Below are 8,415 nucleotides of genomic sequence, written 5' to 3'. Positions count from 1 at the left end.
TCAGTTGCACTTCAACCGAAATGAATGCATTCAACCGAAATGTGTCTTCTGCATTTATACCAACCCCTCTGAATCAGAGGTGCAGGGGGCTTCCCTAATTGACATCCACATCATCGGGGCCCGGGGAGCAGTTGTTGTTGGGGGTTAACTGCCTTGCTCAAGGGCAGAACGGCAGATTTGTCCACCTTTCCGGCTTGGCCACTGAGGGGTGTTGGGGGCGCAGAGAGAGAGAGAGAGAGAGAGAGGGGGCAGGAGTATTGGTTAGAGAAGAGAAAGTTGTTTGTTCATAGAGTGACCAGAGGTCTGTTTCTGTGGGCCTGTATGTGAAAGGGCAGAACAGCAGATTTTATCACCTTGCCAACTAGGCACTGAAGGGGTGTTGGGGGGGGGGGGGGCAGAGCGAGAGAGAGCAGTAGTATTGGTTAGAGAAGATGAAGTGTTTTTTTCATAGCGTGGCCAGAGGTCTGTTTCTGTCGGCCTGTGTTTAACTAAAGTCATGGAAAAAAACTCCCACGGTGTGGTTATGTAGTCATGTATGACTGCATTGTCAGTGTCACAAGATAATGTACATTTCCTTACTGATATGAGATACACTAGAGCCTTCAAACTCAACTCTGGACCTCAAACCATTGTTCCCCTCTAATCAGCACTGATTTAGTAATTAATTTGTATAATTAATTATCAGGTAGAACAGAAAACCAGGAGGCTAGAGACTTCTGTAGTGTCGGGTCAAAATGACCCGAGGACAGCGGGAGGGTTAGGCCATTTTGACCCCACACAGTGTTGACCCTCCCCCTGACCTTGGGTCAAACACAAATGATTTACTAAATCAGTGCCTGATTAGAGGGGAACAATGGTTTGAGGTCCAGAGTTGAGTTTTTCAGTTAGGACATCAACTTTGTGCATGACACAAGTACATTTTTCCAACAATTGTTTACAGAAAGAATATTTCATTTATAATTCACTGTATTACAATTCCGGTGGGTCTGTCACGATGGTAGTGAGGAGACCAAGGCGCAGCGTGATTTGAATACATCTTCTTTAATGAAGGAAGAACACTGAACTATACAAAAACAAACAAAAAGAACAAACGTGCCAGCTATATAGAATAAGTGCAGACACAGGCAACTAGTACATAGACAATCACCCACGAATTACCCAAGGAATATGGCTGCCTAAATATGGTTCCCAATCAGAGACAACGATAAACAGCTGCCTCTAATTGAGAACCAATCCAGGCAACCATAGACATACAAAACACCTAGACTAGGTAACAACCCCATAAACATACAAAAACCCTAGACAGGGCGAAAACACAACAAACCACCCCTTCTCACACCCTGACCTAACCAAAATAATAAAGAAAACAAAGATAACTAAGGTCAGGGCGTGACAGGGTCAGAAGTTTACATACACTAAAATGGCACCAGAAGAAATGGCAGCAGTTTTACAGGTGCCCAACCAATTGTGCTATTATGTGTATGTTTTTTGCGTTATTTGTAACTTATTTTGTACATAATGTTCTGCAACTGTATTTTACATGAAAAAAAAGCTTCTGGATATCAGGACAGCGATCACTCACCTCAGATTAGACAAAGATTTTTTCTTCAACAAGCAGGAGGCACAGGACATTCTCCAAACACCCGACAAGGCCAACATCCCCGTTATTTGCAAGAGGAAGAAATGCAGGTACAGGGAACACAGAGCGGGATGCCTCGTGAGGACCCACAGAAGGGGAGTGGAAAAGCTGCCATTACTGTCAATATTACTCGCCAACGTGCAATCATTGGACAATAAATTAGACGATCACGAATATCCTACCAACGGGACATCAAAAACTGTAATATCCTATGTTTCACGGAATCGTGGCTGAATGACGACATGGACATTCAGCTAGCAGGATATATGCTGCACCGGCAAGATAGAACAGCACACTCCGGTAAGATGAAGGGTGCGGTCTGTGCATGTTTTTAAACAACAGCTGGTGCAGGAAATCTAAGGAAGTCTCTAGATTTTGCTTGCCTGAAGTAGAGTATATTGCGATGAATTGCAGGCCACAGTACTTGCCTAGAGAGTTTTCAGCTATACTTTTCATGGCTGTTTATTTACCACCACAGACAGATGCTGGCACTAAGACCGCACTCAGTCAGCTGTATATGGGAATAAGCAAACAGGAAACCACTCACCCAGAGGCGGCGCTCCTAGTGGCCGGATACTTTAATTCAGGGAAAATTAAATCAGTTCTACCGAATGTCTATTAACATGTTAAATGTGCAACCAGAGGGAAAATAATTCTAGATCACCTGTACTCCACACACAGAGATCCCTCGCCCTCCATTTGGTAAATCCGACCACAAATCCTCCTGATTCATGCTTACAAGCAAAGATTAAAGCAGGAAGCACCAGTGACGCGGTCTATAAAAAAGTGGTCAGATGAAGCAGATGCTAAACTACAGGACTGTTTTGCTATCACAGACTGAAACATGTTCCGGGATTCTTCATGTTCCGGGATTTACACTACCTCCGGCGCCGACAGAGATGGCCGCCTCGCTTCACATTCCTAGGAAACTATGCAGTATTTAGTTTTTTTACGTGTTATTTCTTACATTGGTACCCCAGGTAATCTTAGGTTTCATTACATACAGTCGGAAAGAACTACTGAATATAAGAGCAACGTCAACTCACCATCAGTACGACCAGGAATATGACTTTCGCGAAGCGGATCCTGTGGGGGCGTATGCCTTATGAATAACGAGACGTGGTGTGATCACAACAACATACAGGAACTCAAGTCTTTCTGTTCACCTGGCTTACAATTCCTCACAATCAAATGTCGACCACATTATCTACCAAGGGAATTCTCTTCGATTATAATCACAGCCGTATATATTCCCCCCCAAGCAGACACATCGATGGCCCTGAACGAACTTCATTTGACTCTTTGCAAACTGGAAACCACATATCCTGATTCTGCATTCATTGTAGCTGGGGATTTTAACAAGGCTAATCTGAAAACAAGACTCCCTAAATTGTATCAGCATATCGATTGCGCAACCAGGGCTGGTAAAACCTTGGATCATTGCTATTCTAACTTCCGCAACGCATATTTCCATTGTAATACTTCTGACGTCCAATTTTGTAACTCCACCCATAACTTTTGGACTTTATAACATTCCCAGAAGGCATGGATTATTATAACCTAATGAAAAATGAACCTGGTAATCTAAATGAATTTACTGCGTGCCTAAGACCTATGGGTTTAACCTTCTGAATGAATGATTATATTGAAGAAAGAAGCTGCCTCTTAGTTCCGAGAGTCGATCCATTACCCAACAAGAAAAACAGACATGTATTTAGCCCAATTGTTTTTATCACTACAGACAGTAGGCTATTATTCCTCATTACCTACATTTATTTTCAACATTTGGCTAAGAAACCATGCCATAAATTAAGAATGATATATTTCTATTTTCACAATGCAATGTGGCACATTGACAATCAAATCGCTTTGAAAGATCCTTCTGATATTAGAAATAAAGCTACTAAAACAACAACTTAAAAAACAATCCATTTGTCACTCAGCGTTTTCCTTGAAGGCCAAAAAGCTTTTTTTTGTCTCATCTGGCCAGAGTACCTTCTTCCATTTGTTTGGGGAGTCTCTCACATGTCTTTGGCGAACACCAAACGTGTTGCTTATTTTTTTCTGGCCACTCTTCCATAAAGCCCAGCTCTGAGGAGGGTGCGGCTTAAAGTGGTCATATGGACAGATACTCCAATCTCCGCTGTGGAGCTTTGCAGTCTCCGTCAGGGTTATCTTTGGTCTCTTTGTTGCCTCTCTGAATAATGCCCTCCTTGCCTGGTCCATGAGTTTTGGTGGGCGGCCCCCTCTTGGCAGGTTTGTTGTGGTGCCATATTCTTTCTATTTTTTAATAATGGTTGTAATTGTGCTCCGTGGGATGTTCAATGTTTCAGATGTTTTTTTATAGCCCAACCTGATCTATACTTCTCTACAACTTTGTCCCTGACCTGTTTGGAGAGCTCCTTGGTCTTCATGGTGCAGCTTGCTTGGTGGTGCCCCTTGCTTAGTGGTCTTGCAGACTCTGGGACCTTTCAGAACATGTGTATACATACTGAGATCATGTGACAGATCTTGTGACACATAGATTGCACACAGGTGGACTTTATTTAACTAATTATGTGACTTCTGAAGGTAATTGGTTGCACCAGATCTTATTTAGGGGCTTCATAGCAAAGAGGGTGAATACACACGCACACACCACTTCTCTGTTTTTCATTTTTTCACATTTTTTGAAACAAGTTATGTTTTTCGTTTCACTTCACCAATTTGGACTGTTTTGTGTATGTCCATTACCTGAAATCCAAATAAAAATCCATTTAAATTACAGGTTGTAATGCAGCAAAATAGAAAAAATGCAAAGAGGGGGTGAATACTTTTGCAAGACACTGTATATATTACCTCTATTACCTCGACTAACCGGTGCCCCCGCACATTGACTCTGTACCGCTACCCCCTGTATATAATCTCGCTATTGTTATTCTGCTGCTGCTCTTTAATTATTTGTTCCTTTTATTCTTATTCTTATTCGTATTTTTTAAACTGCATTGTTGGTTAGGGTAAGTAAGCATTTCACAGCAACCTGTATTATTCAGCGTATGTGACTAATAACATTTGATTTGATTTAATTTAATTTTATATGACATTTCTAAAAGGAAACCACTACTAAAGGACACCAGTAATAAGAAGAAACTTGCTTGGCCAAGAAACACGAGCAATGGACATAGGACTGGGGGAAATCTGTCCAAATGTAAGATTTCTGTCCAGATGTAAGATTTCTGGTTCCAACCGCCGTGTCTTTGTTAGACACAGAGTAGGTGAAGCATGGAGGAGGAGGTGTGATGGTGTGGGGGTGCTTTGCTGGTGACACTGTCTATGATTTATATGGAATTCAAGGCACACTTAACCAGCATGGCTGCCACAGCATTCTGCAGCGATACGCCATCCCATCTGGTTTGCGCTCAGTGGGACTATCAGGACAATGACCCAACACACCTGCATGCTGTGTAAGGGCTATTTGAACAAGGAGAGTGATGGAGTGCTGCATCAGATGACCTGGCCTCCACAATCACCAGACCTCAACCCAATTGAGATGGTTTGGGATGAATTGGCAGAGTGCAGGAAAAGCAGCCAACAAGTGCTCAGCATATGTGGGAATTCCTTCAAGACTGTTGGAAAAGCATTCCAGGTGAAGCTGGTTGAGAGATTTCCAAGAGTGTCATCAAGGCAAAGGGTGCCTACTTTGAAGAATCTCAAATAGAAAATATTTTCTGATTTGTTTAATTAATTAGTCTTAATACCTTAACTTGATATGCGTGACGCTATGCCAGAAGCCTCTCCAGTCATAATAGTTCCACCTAGTTGAGGTATTTAAGAGACCTCATGAGCTGTCCTAACAATTAAGCGTTACCAGCATGTGTCTTGATTCTAGAAAAAGGCAGCTAGCCAGTTGTTCCTGCGCCATAGACAGGCTTTGGATTTGTTCAAGTAATGTTTTTATATTTCTATATGATCAACCCATAAATAATCTAGACCTACTGTGCATGTAACAGTATCTCCTGCGCTTTTGACAATGGTTTTACATGAGTTATAATTTACATAATATGCCTAAAATACCTATAACCAATTGGCTAAGAAATAATCACATTTCGTTCTGATTATTTCATTATTAACCTATGTCATATGTTATTTCAAGTTATCCCATAGAAGAGCATGCAAAAGCGATGTAGAATTGTTCAATAAGCATAATACTGCATGATACAGTGAAATGCCTATCACATCATTCAAAATATAACAATTGGTTAAATAAGGTTATCAATCAATCAATCAAACAAATGTATTTATCAAGCCGTTTTTACATCAGCCAATGTCACAAAGTGCTATACAGAAACCCAGTCTAAAACCCCAAACAGCAAGCAATGCAAATGTAGAAACACGGTAGCTAGGAAAAACTCCCTAGAAAGGTAGGAATCTTAGGAAGAAACCTAGAGAGGAACCAGGCTCTGAGAGGTGGCCAGTCCTCTTCTGGCTGTGCCGGGTGGAGATTATAACAGTACACGGCCAAGATGGTTGTAGAGGGTGCAACAGGTCAGCACCTCAGGAGTAAATGTCAGTTGGCTTTTCATAGCTCATCATCCAGAGTTGAATGATCAGCTGAATGATTGGCTATGAAAAGTCAACTGACGTTTACTCCTGAGGTGCTGACCTGTTGCACCCTCTACAACCATCTTGGTGCCATGCATAACAACATATAAGGCAACAATTAAAGTAGGCAAAGTAATCGTATCAGGCGAAAATTAAGGTTTTAAAGTATAAATGATATAAATGATAATTATGGTTTTACCATTGCAACATTTAATGTAGTCACATTCACCTCGGTTGTCTGAAGCATGCTGTAGAGTTCACAGCTTGCGATGCCTCATCTGTGGGCCAGGTGTAATTGTTCGGCAGCCTAACCTAAACTCAACAAAAAAAAGAAACGTCCTCTCACTGTCAACTGGGTTTATTTTCAGCAAACTTAACATGTGTAAATATTTGTATGAACATAACAAGATTCAACAACTGAGACATAAACTGAACAAGTTCCACAGACATGTGACTTACAGAAATGGAATAATGTGTCTCTGAACAAAGGGGGGGAGGTTTAAAATCAAAAGTAACAGTCAGTATCTGGTGTGGCCACCAGCTGCATTAAGTACTGCAGTGCATCTCCTCATGGACTGCACCAGATTTGCCAGTTCTTGCTGTGAGATATTACCCCACTCTTCCACCAAGGCACCTGCAAGTTCCCAGACATTTCTGGGTGGAATGGCCCTAGCCCTCACCCTCCGATCCAACAGGTCCCAGACGTGCTCAATGGGATTGAGTTCCGGGCTCTTGGCTGGTCATGGCAGAACACTGACATTCCTGTCTTGCAGAAAATCATGCATAGAACGAGCAGTATGGCTAGTGGCATTGTCATGCTGGAGAGTCATGTCAGGATGAGCCTGCAGGAAGGGTACCACATGAGGGAGGAGGATGTCTTCCCTGTAACGCACAGCGTTGAGATTGCCTGCAATGACAACAAGCTCAGTCCGATGAGCTCAGTCCAATGAGCTGTGACACACCGCCCCAGACCATGACGGACCCTCCACCTCCAAATCGATCCAGCTCCAAAGTACAGGACTTGGTGTAACACTCATTCCTTCGACGATAAACGCGAATCAGACCATCGCCCCTGGTGAGACAAAACCGTGACTCGTCAGTGAAGAGCACTTTTTGCCAGTCCTGTCTGGTCTAGAGATGGTGGGTTTGTGATCATAGGCAACGTTGTTGCCGGTGATGTCTAGTGAGGACCTGCCTTACAACAAGCCTACAATCCCTCAGTCCAGCCTCTCTCAGCCTATTGCTGACAGTCTGAGCACTGATGGAGGGAGGGTGCGTTCCTGGTATAACTCGCGCAGTTTTTGTTGCCATCCTGTACCTGTCCCGCAGGTGTGATGTTCGGACGTACTGATCCTGTGCAGGTGTTGTTACACATGATCTGCCACTGTGAGAACAATCAGCTGTCCTTCCTGGCTCCCTGTAGTCCTGTCTTAGGCGTTTCACAGTACGGACATTGCAATTTATTGCCCTGGCCACATCTGCAGTTCTCATGCCTACTTGCAGCATGTCTAAGGCACGTTCACGCAGATGAGCAGGGACCCTTAGCATCTTTCTTTTGGCGTTTTCCAGAGTCAGTAGAAAGGCCTCTTTCGTGTCCTAAGTTTTCATAACACTTATCTCCCTCACTAGCTTTAAGCACCAACTGTCAGAGCAGCTCACAGATTACTGCACCTGTACATAGCCCACCTATAATTTAGCCCAAACAACTACCTCTTTCCCTACTGTATTTAATTTATTTATTTATTTTGCTCCTTTGCACCCCATTATTTTTATTTCTACTTTGCACATTCTTCCATTGCAAATCTACCATTCCAGTGTTTTACTTGCTATATTGTATTTACTTTGCCACCATGGCCTTTTTTGCCTTTACCTCCCTTCTCACCTCATTTGCTCACATCGTATATAGACTTGTTTATACTGTATTATTGACTGTATGTTTGTTTTACTCCATGTGTAACTCTGTGTCGTTGTATGTGTCGAACTGCTTTGCTTTATCTTGGCCAGGTCGCAATTGTAAATGAGAACTTGTTCTCAACTTGCCTACCTGGTTAAATAAAGGTGAAATAAAAATAAATAAAATAACTGTGCCCTTAATTCCCTACCGTCTGTAAACTGTTAGTGTCTTAACGACCGTTCCACAGGTGCATGTTCATTAATTGTTTATGGTTCATTGAATAAGCATGGGAAACAGTGTT

This window comes from Oncorhynchus tshawytscha, linkage group LG21, assembly GCF_018296145.1.
Source record: "Oncorhynchus tshawytscha isolate Ot180627B linkage group LG21, Otsh_v2.0, whole genome shotgun sequence".
In the NCBI taxonomy this organism is placed as follows: domain Eukaryota; kingdom Metazoa; phylum Chordata; class Actinopteri; order Salmoniformes; family Salmonidae; genus Oncorhynchus; species Oncorhynchus tshawytscha.
The sequence above is the reverse complement of the archived record's forward strand: the minus strand, read 5'-3'. Positions refer to the sequence as shown.